Source organism: Lepisosteus oculatus, chromosome 12 (genome assembly GCF_040954835.1).
Source record: "Lepisosteus oculatus isolate fLepOcu1 chromosome 12, fLepOcu1.hap2, whole genome shotgun sequence".
NCBI classification, from domain to species: domain Eukaryota; kingdom Metazoa; phylum Chordata; class Actinopteri; order Semionotiformes; family Lepisosteidae; genus Lepisosteus; species Lepisosteus oculatus.
Genome location: NC_090707.1, coordinates 36698397 through 36714511, shown reverse-complemented (window position 1 = coordinate 36714511; position 16115 = coordinate 36698397). Strand labels below are relative to the sequence as shown.

Genomic DNA, 16115 nt, shown 5'->3' with positions numbered 1-16115 from the left:
TCCTTTGCATTATTATATTATTATTATTCCTGGTTTCCAGGCATGAGTCTGCTAATTAATTGAGTGAAAGAGGGGGGCAGAATGACAACATTTTGAGCGTGGCGGAAAGGTTTTCTGCTGCAGAGTGAACTCTGACTCGACGAAAATGCAGCGTCACTCGTGAACTCCCCGTGGAAACGCTGTCCTGCCAGATACATTATATTAAACCCGCTCCATTTTTAAAACGGCGGCGGGTTACTCTTGTGTGTGTATGTGTGTGTTTGAAGTCCTGCAACGATCGATGCAACGATTTCGCTCACATACGAAAGGGAGGTTTCAGAAATACCCTGATATTCCCTCGTGGTCCGCAGTCGCCTTCCTTCGTCAAATACAGGTGAAGAAAACCAGCCCGCTAAGCGTGGTTTCCGTTTGTGTTTTTTAGTTCCCTTTTAATCACCAACTAAAGGGTCGACACTCTCCCCCCCCCCTACCCTTCGGCTAAGGTGACTTTGAAAATGTGCAGCGACGCAACACGGGTGTACAATCGAGGGATTATAAATAAAAACCCGCAAAGGCGGATCTGCGTTTCTGAATTGTGCCCCCCCCAAATAAAATGAAACGAAGCGACCGCTAGCAGCTTTTTTCGCCGTTGCAGAATATGTCTTTTTCTGTGACTCCGGCGGTTCTTTCTCTTTCTCTTTTCCCCGATAAGCAACAGAGGCGGGAGGAGGTGTCTCCCGCAACCCCCCAACCACTCTCTTCTCCTCTCCCGGTCTTTTGGGAACAGAAGGAAAAAAAAACATAAGGGGGGAGTGAGAGAGAGAGAGAGGGAGAGAGATAAGTGGGGGAGGGATATGGGGGGGGGTCTGGATTTTATATGAGCGGAAAAGGCGTCATTTTCAGAGCAGAAAATAGTGGGACGAGTCTTACGGAGGGACGGGGGGTTGGAGCGGAGATAAGGGGACCCATAAAAGCGGCGTAACAACAACAAGAAGAGGAAAAGCATTTTTCTCCCCCTCTCTTTTTTTTATTTTTTGTTTCAAAAAAAAAAGCCCCGTACTTATTTTCGAACCCGCGGGGAGGCGTAAAGACGCGGCGTGGGCGAGCGTCTTTAAAACGAGAGCTTTCCGCGAATGGCATCATTATTAATTCATATCCGAATACGCGCTTTAAAGGGGACCGAGCGACCGGCGGCTTGACTCCTCGGGCTCAGGAGGGAGCGGGCTTTTGAGCCGAGCCGCCCGTGTTGTATGTTTGCCGCACAGCCCGAGCGATGCGGCGGCGCGGCTGCGAGAGACTCGTCCGCCGAGGAAATAACCGAGCGCCGGCGAAGCCAGACGGCAGCCTCGTCAACGTTTTTTCCTCCACCGCGATCTCAAGACCCGCTCCTCATCTGCAATGAATCTCTAATCCACCCAACACAGGCGATGGGTAAGTGTATGTGTGTGTTTTGTTTTGGAGGGGGTGTGTGTTGTGTGTGTGTGTACCCCCTGCTGTTTGCTCTTGATGTGTGGGTGTGTATATCCGTTTATACAAGAGAATGGTGGAGGTGCTGGGGGAGACGGAGCCCCCTTTCATCGGCGTAGCTAGCACAGCCAGGAGTTCCGAAGGCATCTTGCTTGAAAGTCTGGCGATGGTTATTTTCGAGTAAATTGGACGATGTTACGGGGGTGTGTGTGTGTGGGGGGGGGGGGTGAATATTAAAATGAAGGAAGCTCAGGCGAAAAGGGCACGTGCACTGCAAGTCCGTGGCTCACAAAATGTTACCTTCCCCGGTGACATGATTTTAAGTGTAGCCATAGCTGCTTAAGGCTGGCTGGGGGGGGTTATATTATTACGCATTTTGTAACACTGTGCGCGGAGGTTGGGTATCTCTCCTTCTGTGCCTTTTTTTTTTCCTCCTCTGTGTTCTACATCTGGACGCGTTCCAGATCATTCTTGGCTCTGCAGACCCGCTGTGCCAGAGCTGGGGACGAGAAATCTCTAGGAAAAGCCTTTTTATTGGCAAAACGCAACAACAACAACAACCCAAAAAAAAAAAACCGCGGTTCTGCATCCGTCCCCTCCTGGTCTGCGTTATAGGAACACCGTAGTAGCGGTTACAAAATGTAAGCACTTCCTCTCGTGTACCAGCAAAATAGAAGCGAATTCGTGACCAAAACCTTTGTTTTTGGGGGCCAGAGCGCTTCGCCAGAAGGTAGCGAACTGTTGTCGTCGGTAAGACTGCACCTGGGGGATGATGCGCACGGCTCTTCCTCTCATTTACTGTATGTGCTGTCGTGGTTGGACCTAAAATGTCCACAGCATTAGCTGCGCTGTGGTGTGTTACTTAGGGATGTCATGCCGGTTACGCAGATGAGAGGCCTCGGTAATGTGACAGTTTTCGAATTGCAAGGCTGTAGACGCCTCTTTCATCCCCCCCAGTGTTGTGGCAAACCACGACGCGTTTGGTATCAGGTGCTGGCTCCTTGATTTAAAACGCTACGCAGTGTCTTTTATCTCACAATTATGTTTATGCGAGACAAATGGACTTTTTATGGAGAAAATAGGGCATCAAAATATGAGCCAAAGTTCTTCCATCCACCCCATGTGGTAATATAGGCCTGCTTTGCTGATACCTTGTGTAATGTAGCTTTACGTCTGCTGTGAGCTAGAAAACATCGTCTCTGGTTACTTTCAAAACCAAAACTTCGGTTTTAAACTTGGATGGAGGTTTGTGTGCCGTGACTTCGGCTGTTTTAACTCCTCGTTTGCTCTTGTCATGCGTGTGAGGCACCCAAATTCAAGTGGCAGCCCGGGCAGTCGGCAGTCTTTAATTCGGTCTAGCTGTGTCGGGGGCATCTCTGCCTGTTACTGTATCAGTTCCTGGCTTTTACAGCACAAGGCAAGGTCTGTGCTTGTCTGTGTAGGCCCGGCCCGATGCAGACGCAGGGGGAAGTTGGTTTCAAGCGGACGTGTGGGAGTATTCCCTTTTGTGACGTTGGAGCAAATGTCATTCTGCCCCAAAATAACAATATCCGCAGAATTAGAGCCCACTTTCCTTTCAGGGAGCAGATACAGAACAGGCGACGGTGCTGTACATTATTCATCCACCAGGCTTCAGAGAATACAATCGGCATTCTAAATATAATGCTGGAATTTCTGGAGAACAATTGCTGCTGGGGGTGGCATCAAGATAAGTTTCCACTCGCGAGAGAGAAATGAGAGAGAGTTTTTTTTTTTGCCGATTGATTCAGGGATCTTATCACACCCCCTTCTTTTAAAATATTCGAAGGTTTGAGCTTCAGGAACCTGGGCAGTTTCTGGCAGGTGTGGAGGGCTCACTCGTGTGAAGGCTTAATGGCCGTTCCCGGTCCTGTGGGGGTACTCCTTCGGGTTTTCATTCTGACTGTTGGGCTTGAAGAAGACCACCAGGAAGAGGTCCGATACTCTTAACGGCCCTTTGCTTGCGAAGTTCAGACCTCCGAGAAACGCCGCTGTTGTGACTTAAAGAGGGGCTTCAGCTGCTAGAGTTGTGGCCCCCATAGAATACATGTGGGAGCAGCTCGACGGAGAAAGACTGCCGTGCGTCTCTCTCGAGCGCGCTGCTCCAAAGCCCTGGTGGATAAGGCCCAGGGCATGCATTTGTTTGCAAAGGCAAGCTGTTGGTCGGTGCCTGTGTGGGTGAGCACAACCTCGCACGAGCATCGTGCTCCTGGGTGCAGTCCTGCCTTGTGTCCTGTGGGTCTGGGAGAGGCTCCAGGTTGGCGTGACTCACCCCAGGATTCGGAACGAATGGGTAGGTTGAGCTGCGAGTGTCCGTCTGAGCCAAGCTTGTCTCTGTGGCCTTCCATTTTCTCAATGACTCTGCGTGTGACTGTTAGGAGAACAAATCTGCCGGATTTATGCAGAAGCCCAATTATTTCAGACATGCCTGAGCGGTGTTGCACTGTATTCCACAGCTCCATGTCTATTTCTGTTCTTGTCTTGACTATTTCACAACATGTGTTGCCAGCGAGTGGGAGCAACAGAAGAATTATTTCTAAAAGGCACAATCTCCTCCTCCAACCTCACATGGCGATGTACAGCTACCGAAAAGAGAAGTGGAATACAGGCTCGTCAACATAAAATGATTTAACCTTTACAAGCAAAAAGTTCCAATTGCGTAATAAAAGTTATGCCATCTGTTTGCACTAAGTTAACCATTCTGTTCTGTTGTAACCCAATCAGGTCCTATGTCCTGTGTTCTGCAAGCTGAAAGAAATGTTATAAAAGGCTGGGAACCCCTTAGTTTCACTGGCTGGTCTCTGGGGCTGTGTGTGTGTGAGGGAGAGATCTCAGTAAAGTATCTGAGCCTTCGCAAGCCTCTGTCTTCATCTGTTGAAATTCCCGTAGATTGCTGCAAATGTGCTGGATAATGGTATTTTACTAATGAGCTACAAAACAGATGTCCACAGCCTTTTCTTTTCAATCTGGAGCATGGCTTGTTAATCAGTAATCAATAAGTAGTTTTAATGCCGGTTTTGGGGGCGGTGGTGGGCGTAGTTGTCGTAGCCCGCAGGTTGCAAGATGGCCGCCCTGAGCAGCGTTTGTGCAAGTGTGCCGAGCTGATGAAAGAGCTGGTTTATCTGGCTTGTTAGTAGCTTAATGATCCAAGGAGAGACACTGCTTGAATGGGCCCAGTGATTCAGCATTCATGTCTTGGCAATCTGTCCCAATACGCCCAAGTGCCTCCTGTTCGGAATGTCTTGAGTTTGAAGTACAATCTGTGTTTCTGGTGTAATGTTGCCATATTTAATTATAGGGAAGAAAAAATCTTACAATGGTAATGAGAATATGCTGCATCCTCATTTCACGTTTCCTTGTTACATCTGATTATGCAGCATTTCTGCGTTTGCCCCTGATTTTGCAGAACCCTGGTGCTGCTTGGCAGTGAACCTGCAGTGAGCGGGATGGCTTCTGGACTGGTGTGAGTTCCGTGTCTGGTCGTGGTGGGGCACGTTGCTAGGGAGAGGAGAGAGCCGTCATAAGCCCTGCTCCAATGTCTGGAACATGCACAGGGCCTCGTGAAGTGTAAATGAGGAATACCAATCTGGTAGTTGTGTAATGGCAGAAAAACACCCCGCGCGAAACGGATCACCTTCATCCACATCCATATCAGCCAGCTTGGGTTTATAGTGTCTGGTGGGTGTGTGGGGGGGGGCATTTTAATCTGACAGGGCTCTGCGTACGCAAGACTGAATGAATAAACCACAATGTCAACATTACCCAGCATGCCACCTTCTCCACTGCGTTGCACATGTCCCAGTCGCTCATGCCCTCGCAGCCAGGTTGACTACGAAGCTGAAACAGAAGCCGTGGGCTTGGCGCTGGCCGTTTCCTGGCTGCTCTGCACTTCCTGCTCTCTGTCTCCGCCTCGTTTCACCCTGCTGCCGCTGGAGTGGGTGGAGTGAGCACAGACACAGATGATCCTGGGTCAGAGAGTTTCATACTTGACTTCCTTCGTCCAATCAGGAGCATGAGCCTAATTCTCCCAATCTCGCTAGTGTGCTGTACTCCGTCACCAAGAGGGTGATTTGTACCAGGGCATTCTGCTGTTGTCACATAAACGTATCTGTAAAAAGTTTGCTTGTCTGGATCTTCCAGCGATTTAATCTGGTTCGATCATTTTCCAAACATTTTACCCCCTGGAAGTCAATTGTAAACGACTTATAAGTGTAAATGCTCGCCTCTCAATATGGAGGTGAAATTGCCCTTCGTACCGTATAAGAACTGAAGTGTGTCCTGCAAATGGAGTTTATAAGAGAAGTTCAAGAGGAAGGTCAGATCGTAATCTCGCCGCCTCCTGCTTCCGCCCTGTTAGTGTGTGTGTGTATTTATATACTGTACATCTCTCACCCCCTAAACCTCCCTTTACACATCTCTCTTGCACCTCTGTTTCAGTCCTTGTGAAAGTGAGGAGGGGTTCGGTCAGCCTCATCCTTAAAGGCAGGCTGCTGCTCCTTCAGCTAGGAGAGTTACCCCAAACTAGCCCTTAAAACATTTGCCCTCCCCTCATCTTCAGTAGGATCTACCAAAGCTGCTGAATGAGACTTTGGTGCATGAGTATCCGTTTTCTGCTGTCAAACGGAAGCTTAAAAATCTCCACAAAGTTACAGTCCACCTTGTGAGGCGCAAAGGATCAGATCTGTACTGGTGCCGCTTGGTTTCTCTGCAAATGTATATTTTCCCAAAAGGCTTTGTAGTTCGTTTGTGTGCCGGAGGCCATCGACTGAATCATTTGATACGTTTTGGGGGCTCTTGTCAAGGGCGGAAATGGTTGGGTTGATTTATTGGAAGGTGTAGAGGAACCCTGTCATCTTTTGTAGCGCGTAAAAGAGCGCATTAGTGCACCAGCGACGAAAGTCCTCCTGAGCTACTCCTCAGTGTCAAAGAGAGTCCGTCTGATGCTCTGTATTAAAGAAACTTGTCTTTGATAAGCGCAGCAAGCGCACATCATTGTCCGCTTTGATAATTTCATGCATTCTTTTGTAGCAGGCCCACTGGTGTTTGCTGACATCACATCTGCTGGAGTGGGTGGAAGGTCTCCCCTCCAGGTACTGGCCAGGCTCACACCTGCTGAGCCTCAGTGGGCTGCTAGCTGGGAGCTGCAGGTTGATCTAGCTGCTAGCTATATTCTTGTCACATTATCAATTCTGCCAGTTCTTGGCAATCTTAATATTTTATATTATTCAGGAATCGGCTTTTCCCTGGTTGTCCTTTCAGTAAGCACCGCTATGGGCTTTACCGTGTGACAGCCTGGTCTTCCTGACTCACAAGACATATTTGTTCATTGATACCTATTTCTTACCAGTTCTCGGCTTTCTCCCTCATGCTACTGTATATCTTGCTCTTGTATCTGATCTCAAGATTCACAATCCGATGACCTACTTAGACTTGCTCAGCCCAAAGTTTCTTCACAGTAAATCTTTTCATCTTGCGGCAGACGTTGACTGGAGCCTCCGTGCCAAATGTTAATAGTTCTGAAACGTTAGTAGTAGTAGTCTTCAATAACAGGACAAAGCCCTTTGGTTTTTCTCTTGACTGTGGCCGTTTATGAAAATGAGAATTTGTTGGTTCTCGGTTCTTTCCTTGGGTTAAAAGGAGGTTATTATTAAATCTGTGTCAAGCCCCCTCCCCCCTCAAAGCGCTTTACAGGTAATGGGGAATCCCACTCTCACCACCAGTGTGCAGCCCCACCTAGATGATGCGACGGCAGCCATAGTGCGCCAGAACGCTCATCACACACCAGTGGGGAGGAGAGCAGAGTAAGAGCAAGAGATTATTAGGAGGCCGTGATTGGTAAGGGCCAATGGGAAATTTGGCCAGGACGCCTGGGTTACACCCCTACTCTTTTTCGAGAATCGCCCTGGGATTCAAATGACCACAGAGAGTCAGGACCTCGGTTTTACGTCTCATCTGTAGGACGTCGCCTGTTTACGGTATAGTGTCCCCGTCATTATGAGCGCCCCCTACTGGCCCCACGAACAACTCCAGCAGCAACCTTAGTTTTTCCCAGGAGGTCTCCCATCCAGGCACTGACCAGGCTCACACCTGCTGAGCTTCAGTGGGCTGCCAGTTGTGAGTTGCAGAGTGGCATGGCTGCTGGCCCATATGAGCTTTCTTTTCCAGGGCAGTGAGAAGATCAAACTCTCTGGCAGTGCTGGCGCTGAGTCTTACCAACGTATCAATCGCTGTGCCACACTATCATTGTTGTCTGTTTTTTGTATATTTATAGGAATGCTCCAAGCAAGAACATGGGTTGGCAGGAAGGAGGGATGATTTCTCCCTCAGAAGCCAAAAGTTTCATCTCTCTGCTTGGTCAGGGGTTCTCAATTCTAGTCCTGGAGGGCCACACACCTGCTGGGCTTCGTTCTAGCCTGGCTTTATTACCTAACCGAAGCATTAAAGGAGAACTGCAATGCTATTTTTGTATTTCGTGGGTTAGAAAGAACCGGCATCTATGGGTGCATTTCAGACCTGGTGAAAGTAAAATATACACAGTCACGTGTATCACTGCCAATTTACATCACCAAATAGATTCAATTTCTAAGTGAGCGCGGTGCCATGTTGCTGTCATTGTCTGCGATTCAGAACGAGGCAACAAATCTTCTAGTGAGGTGAAGCGGCCCCATTACACTGGAAACAGCCATATCACCCTGCAACTCACAACTGGCAACCCACTGAAGCTAAGCAGGTGTGAGCCTGGTCAGTACCTGGATGGGAGACCTCCTGGGAAAAACTAAGGTTGCTGCTGGAAGAGGTGTTAGTGGGGCCAGCAGGGGGTGCTCACCCTGTGGTCCATGTGGGTCCTAATGCCCCAGTATAGTGACGGGGACACTATACTGTAAACAGGCGCCGTCCTTCGGATGAGACGTAAAACCGAGGTCCTGACTCTCTGTGGTCATTAAAAATCCCAGGGGTGTAACCCTGGTGTCCTGGCCAAATTTCCCCCCTGGCCTTTACCCCATCATGGCCTCCTAATAATCCCCCTCTATGAATTGGCTACATTACTCTGCTCTCCTCCCCACTGATAGCTGATGTGTGGTGAGCGTTCTGGCGCACTATGGCTGCCGTCGCATCATCCAGGTGGATGCTGCACATTGGTGGTGGTGGAGGGGAGTCCCCATTACCTGTAAAGCGCTTTGAGTGGAGTGTCCAGAAAAGCGCTATATAAGTGTAAGCAATTATTATTATTATTATTATAAACATGCAGGCTTGTCAGCACATTTGTTTTAATCCCGTAGAAATATTGCTCTCGATTTTGAGGCGAGTTTGCTGACAAATACTCCGTGCTTGTCCACCCTGCATGCAGATCACGTTGGAACATCTCTGCAGTGAAATGTCTGCCTGTGTTTTATTCGCTCGTCCATCACATTTCAGCAGTCCCTACAGGGACTAGTGAGCAGGAAGGGCTGCTTCCTGTCGCGATTCAGGACGACATGGCAACTCCACGGTGCTTTCACAACGTTGACGATTTTGCGCTTCATTTGGAGTTTGGTCCAATTTCGCGATCCTGCCGATGAATTTATTTGGTTGCCGAGATTTAAGAACCGGTCCGAGAAATTGGGACTGCAGTTCCCCTTTAATCATCCAGCAAGTTGCTTGATTGGCGTTTTCCTTCCGAAATGCAATCACTTAAAGGGCCAGCTCCGGCGTGTTTTTAAGAGTTGAAGACGGCGCAGATTGATCTCGTTCAGGAAGGGTTCAGCTGAGTAACTCAGATCTGGCTGCAACAGAAACCAGCAGGTGTGTGTGTTGGGGCTGCAGGACTAGGACTGGGAGCCCCAGAGCTTTAAGTGGCTCCAGCTGTTCAACCAAACATCTGAAATTCCTGCTGTACCCTGTTCAGTTCGGCCCTCCTGCTGTGGTGTGGATTTCACTGAACGGGGCCAAGGGATTCTTGATCGTCTACATCTTTCTGACTCAGTTACCCATCAGTAATCGGTTCAATGCAGGGAGCGCTCACCCTGCCGTCTATGTAGGTCCCAATGCCCCAGTATAGAGACGGGGACACTGCAGTGTAAAAAAAGGCACCGTCCTTCTGATGAGATGTAAAACCGAGGTCCTGACTCTCTGTGGTCATTAAAAATCCCAGGGCGTTTCTCAAAAAGAGTAGGGGTGTCCAGACCAAATCTCCCCCTGGCCTTTACCAGTCATGGCCTCCTAATAATCCCCCTCTCTGAACTGGCTTCATCACTCTGCTCTCCTCCCCAGTGAGAGCTGGTGTGTGGGGAGTTCTGGCGCACTCAGGCTGCCGTCGCATCATCCAGGTGGGGGCTGCACACTGGTGGTGGTGGTGGAGGGGATCCCCATGACCTGTACAGCACTTGGAGTGGAGTGTCCAGGAAAGCGCTATGAGGAATTCTCATTTCAATCCTGGGAGCGAGTTTTTAATTAAAAAAAAAGTTAAGTGGTTAAAATGTTCCGATAGCGGTGCCACCTCTTTGTCTTGGCTTTGCATCGTAATTGCAGTACTTCTGATCTGTGGTTCTGCTTTGAATATTTTTTTTTTGGCGGGGGGGGGGGGCTTGTATTTGAGTTTTGTTGACGGATCCTTTTTGAAGAGCTCCCCGAGTCGACTTTATTAACAGGATGTTTATTCATTCACCTCATTCCTCAGTCCACAGACTGGGCTTTTTTTTCCCCTCTTTTTGTTCATTTTCTAAAGAAGTGGACCACCCTCCCCTCTCGCGACTCCAGCTTTATTCCCACTGCAGGTTTTTTTTTTTTTACTGCCCTGTTTTTGTTCTGGACTGCAGCCAGCCTAGCCTGCCTTTAATGGGTTTTTATTTTCCCACTGGTCTAATGGTACTCATGTGGTCAGCCGAAATCCTGTGTGGAGACCCTTGTGGGATATGATGTTGAGTAAGATCTCCTGTGTAACAGGCCCTGGTAACTTTCCGTAAGAAAAACAGTTTTACAGACCCTGGTTACGGTGTGTTAGGATGATTGGCATTCTCCTGCAACGCAGGTGAAGGTGACTGAGTGCCCCAGTACTTTTAATTTTTTTTTAATTACTTCCTTTTCTTGTCCCAGATAGGAAATTGGCTTGGCAGGCAGGTAAAAGACAGAACGCATTACACAATGCCTTGAGCCCATTGGCAAATAAGAGACACTCATGTATGCAGAGAGAGAAAAAAGAAATACAGTCCGTTGTCCAAATTAAGCAGGCTAATCACCCTGGGAATACAGGATAACTTAGTTCTGTTGCACTTGAATCGCAATTGAGTCTAAATCTCAGCCTAGATGGGCGGAGCTCTGATTCACTGTGCAAGGGCTGGTCACGACAGTCGGTGATTATATTAGCCTTCCGCACTATTTGCTGGAAGCTGTAGTTGTCGTGCACCAGTAACTTTGCAGGTAAAGGGAAGGGAATGTCCATGTATGAAGAAGTTCTGTTTTTCATCTAAATTCTCCCGATTAATGTTACCAGCATTGAGATTGTCTCGCCTCCCGTGTTCATATCAGTTGGCAGCAAATCTCCTCATTATGCATGAACAGACTGCTTTCTCAGGCATGGCTGATAAGAAATATCATTCCCATGCACGCGATAGACAGGAAGGCCTTGTGTCTAATTAGGGTTCAAACAAAACGCCAATGTGGGAAGCCGCTTGCGCGGTTTTCTAGTTATCTTGCAAACGCTGCTTGCTCTCCTGGGTTTGTAACGAACCGGCAGCCCCCCCCCCCCAGTGCATCCTGTCCTCTGGCGAAACTGCAGGACGCAGCAGAGCAGGCGGGAGAAACAATTTCTCGGAACCCCCTTTGCAATGATCGCCGCGCCGAGATTTCGAAACGAAGGAAACCGCAAATGGCTAAGCAGGCATCGGACTCCGATTCGGCATGGGTGATGTCCCGGCGGCTGCTCCTTTTCGCTCGGGACATGGCCACCTGTGCATCTGGATAAGAGCTTCGAGCCGCAGAAGCTGGCCGGTGCCGAACGCTGTGGCTTTCAAAGTAAACGGTCCCAGGTTAAAGTCAGTGGGCGACTCCTGAAAGGTCTCCGATGTGTGACCACCACCAGAGTCTGAGGTTTGATGGGACAGAAGCTCCTTGCGTTCCGCCTGGGACATCTCGGATCGACGGTAATAGGCTTACAATAACGGAAAAGAAACGAGTTGCAACACGAAAATACAAATGCGTTCCACAAGGAGCGGGTTTATCTCTCGGGATTGTGGAGAACAAAAACGGACTTGGGTTTGAAGTAGGTCCGCAGACATTTAATGACTAGATACAACAGAAGTACTTTCCTATTGCTGATTGTGGGAGTCTCTTGGCAGTAGCAAATGAGCCTTCTACCTGAGAAAGCGGAAAGAAGCAAGCTTTCCATCGGTTTGCAGTGGCTTGTGGGATGCCGTCTCCTGACGCTCATGGAGTCTGTGCATGCATGTACCTGTTCACTGGTCTCCGAGCTCTAGATACCACTGTCCACCATCCCACAGATGTTTGATGGGGCTCAAGTCTGGTGGGTAGGGTGTCCATTCTCATTCTAATTTCCCATTGGCCCTTACCAATCATGGCCTCCTAATAATCCCCATCTATGAGTTGGCTTCATCACTCTGTTCTCCTCCCCACTGAGAGCTGGTGTGTGGGGAGTGTACTGGCACACGCTTTGAGTGGGGTGTCCAGAAAAGCGCTATATAAGTGTAAGCTATTATTATTATTCCATAACATCACGTTTTCATCTCCCCCATTGAATGATGCATTCCTTCTGATGCTTATCATACATTGTGTTCACTCAAAAGTACTCGAGGTTGACCAAGCAATAAACATTCAGTGTTGTATGATAGTTTGAATGCAAGACCTTTCAGCTCCCCAATCCCCGGATCGATCCAGAGGGAACTCAAACCCCTCTTTAGCTGAAGGCTTGGACACCATTGTCATTCTGACCGATTTAAGAGAATATCTGACTTGCAGAATAGAAGAATTAAAACCAGGAGATGCCGAGGCGCTTTAAGTCAAGAAGGGGCTCATGCCACAATACATTTTTTGTGTGTGCAATAAATAAACATCTGAAATGTTTGTTCTGTATCTGTAGTTCAAGAATATGTCCTGTGGCTCTTCCAGTTATCGGTAGCGTGATATTTTGGTATTTTGAGCCGTGTGTTTTTGAGAAATTGATTTAGTTTCGCATCAAGCCAGGGAATGTGTATTCATTAAGCAATAATTGCATTGTGTTACTTTTACCTATTCTTTTCAACTGCACTTCATGCCAGTACTATGAGGGTAATTTTATTAACACGCTTTACAATTCTGGTACTAATCTCTAAACAGAAGAGTTCTGCACAGTCCTCAATCATGACTTAGTCCTCATGAATTGCTGTTGCACTTCTTAAGATTTGCCCATATGCAGAAACTTCTTTTCTTCCAATTCCTGACTGCAGATGAATCTTTTACCCATCCGTTTGGATTTCTCTCCAAATTCCTGGAAAGAAATTCCAAGCCATATTATTTGTGTCTCTTTTAATCTCCAGTTTAAGTCCATTTTAAAGTAGCAGAATGGTTTCTGAATCCGCAGCACTTGATGAAACACAACAAGCTGGTTGAATTGTTTTATTTCTGCCTTGTCTGGGCTTGTAGTAATTTGACTGCTGCTTCCTTGCTCATTTTGTCAGTGCAGCTACTAGACAAAATGTGTGCTTTGATCTAGCGTTTCCGAACGGAGTAAGGAGAGATGAAAACCATAATGGTTCTGTGATCATAATGTGGCTCAAAGCATCGAAGCTTAATGCTTCAAAAGAAAATAATGCTTCAAAACTCGAGGTAGAGTCCACTCAGAGGGTCAGGATTTCAGGAAAGCATACTTTGAAAGAATGCAAAAGAGTTGAGAAATCCTATTCTACCCAAGACGTTTGAAATGGGTAGAAAATGGATACAAATATTGTGCTTGAGGTACAAAAGAGATTTATCCTAAGAGTAAGCAAAGCAGTGAGCTATTGGGTTGAATAAATCCATTATGAAAATATATATATAGATGGAAAGAAGGTGTTTTATTAGAAGATTAAAAAAGCAGAATCTGATTAAGGGAAAAGAATCAATGAACTGATGACACAAGTTAAAAAAACGTATTTAAAAAGCGGAGATGGAAAAGATGATTACATTAGGAGCTGAAGAAAGGTAAAAGATAAAAGGTTGTCTTCCATTTTAAAATGGGACTTCTTTAACTGTTAAAGGGAAATGCCTAATAAATATTCCTTTTAAGTATTTACTAAAGAAGAAATGGATAACATCCCTCTGTATGCAATTAGCATAGAGGCAGATGGGTTACAGTCGCTAAAAGCACTTAAGACAAATCCCCAGGGCCTGATGGTATTCTACCAATTGTTCCAAAGGAAACGAGATGTTATACATAGACCGTTAACAGACTCTTCCAGCAGTCTCTGGAGACGGGGGTAATACCCACTGACTGGAAAATTGCTAATGTAGCATCCATCTGTAAAAAGGGTGACAAAACTGAAACAAGTAATTATAGACCAATACGCCATACTTCAATTACATGTAAGGTTATGGAAACAGTAATTAGAATTAAACTAGAGGATCATCTGTATGGCAAAGGGATTCTGGGGAGTAGTCGGCGTGGGTTTTAAAAAAAAAAAGGAGGTAGACTTGTTCGAGCAACAGCGGAAATGGATATGAGCACAGCGCGTATGGGGTACTTAAATTTTCAGAAGGCTTTTTGATTAAGTTCCTCATTGAAGGTTCATTCGAAAGTTGTAGGCTGTAGACATTCCAGTCTTTTTGGAATAAGGACTAATCAAAGTTAATCAGTTCATAAAACACTTAATGTAACGTATGATGTGTTATGAATGAAAGGAGACCATTTGGCACATCTAGCCTGTGGGCTAGTAAGTAGTTAATTGATCTCAGGATCTTGTAGAGAAGGCATGAATACTCAAATCTGGGTTACATAATTAGAGGTGTACATCAGGGATTGGCATTAGGGCCACTGTTGGTGTCACTGTGAGTCACACTTGCGTACATACACGGCTTGTCCATAAGCATGCATAATGCGTTTTACCCCTCGCAGGGATTCTGCATTCTGGCTAGCATACACAGAGCACTGTCTTTTAGTACTTACTAGACTACTTCTTTAAATGAACTAGAAACTAGGGCACGCCCAGTGTGACTCGCTAACAACCACAGAAGTGGATGGTTTTGCACTCTTATCTGCATGCAGCACCAGTCCCTCGTAAGCAGAGTTTCTAACAACCATGCATCATCGCAAATGTACACAAACTCACTCCTGTGGACGGATTCCAGAGCAGCGATTTCAAGTGACTCCTAATTGTGCAACCATAACAAAATATCCTCAGGTAAATTCTGCGCTTTTGTTGGATAGGGGAATGCTCATTGCTGAACATATTAGCAGGTCTTAATGCTGCTCTTTAGTTTTGAAGAAATGTGTAGTCGCCGCAAAGCATTCCTACCTTTTAATCGGAAGGCATGGGTGTGGTCTAGGGGGGACTCACAGTTTTGGATGCAGATGAGGACGGACGTGCTTGAATTATTGAAAGCCGGCAGTCCCTGTCTATACGACCTTGGATCTGTGCCGTCCAGATTAGTGTCCACACACCCTCCCTCCAGAGCACTGGCGAACAGACTCCCCGACTGTGAGCTGAAAATATTGATTGTGCTGCATTGCAATAATGGCCCTTATGAGCAGTGCATGCTGTCTTCGGAATTAACTTTCTCACCTCTTCAGCATGAAACCTGGTTCTGTGTCCATTCAGAAACCGATGCTCCCGATTCCTGATGCGACTGGAGATGATACAGTCACAAATTTGGGCCAGTGGTCTTTTGGGCCAAAGCTGTACTAAATGTGTCTGAACTCTGCAGCTGTAGTTTTTAGAGGGTGTGCGTAGTTGTTAATGTACTGAAACCTTGATTTAATGCTCTGCAGCAGGGCTGTCCAGTCCTGGTCCTGGAGGGTCAGTCAGTGTGTCTGCAGCAGGGCTGTCCAGTCCTGGTCCTGGAGGGTCAGTCAGTGTGTCTGCAGCAGGGCTGTCCAGTCCTGGTCCTGGAGGGTCAGTCAGTGTGTCTGCAGCAGGGCTGTCCAGTCCTGGTCCTGGAGGGTCAGTCAGTGTGTCTGCAGCAGGGCTGTCCAGTCCTGGTCCTGGAGGGTCAGTCAGTGTGTCTGCAGCAGGGCTGTCCAGTCCTGGTCCTGGAGGGTCAGTCAGTGTGTCTGCAGCAGGGCTGTCCAGTCCTGGTCCTGGAGGGTCAGTCAGTGTGTCTGCAGCAGGGCTGTCCAGTCCTGGTCCTGGAGGGTCAGTCAGTGTGTCTGCAGCAGGGCTGTCCAGTCCTGGTCCTGGAGGGGTCAGTGTGTCTGCAGCAGGGCTGTCCTTTCAGGACAAGCATAGAACATAGTGCATTACATACATCAGAATCTCCTACATTTTCAAACAAATCAGTTTCCTGTGTTGTTTTAGGATGTTACCCCTTAGTGCTATTTTTTTAATGACTCTCTTTCAACATCTATTGAAAATGTTATATTGGAAGAGAGATCAATAATGTTCTACTTTTGCACCTGTGAAAGTGCAATTCACTTGACAAAGATGAATGTCACGTTGGATTAATAGTCTACACAGGATTAATGCAGACTTTGGTGGATTACTAATGTC

General features: G+C 47.3%; 1 protein-coding gene across 1 annotated transcript in view; it reads left to right on the top strand.

Annotated features, from left to right (window-relative positions):
• Nucleotides 1–846: 846 nt before the first annotated feature.
• Nucleotides 847–16115, top strand: part of mgat3b (beta-1,4-mannosyl-glycoprotein 4-beta-N-acetylglucosaminyltransferase b) — a 54248-nt gene continuing 38979 nt past the window's right edge. The window contains exon 1 of the mRNA XM_069197207.1: nt 847–1410. The gene's annotated coding sequence lies outside the window, so the exon portion shown is untranslated. The remainder of the gene's footprint in view (nt 1411–16115) is intronic.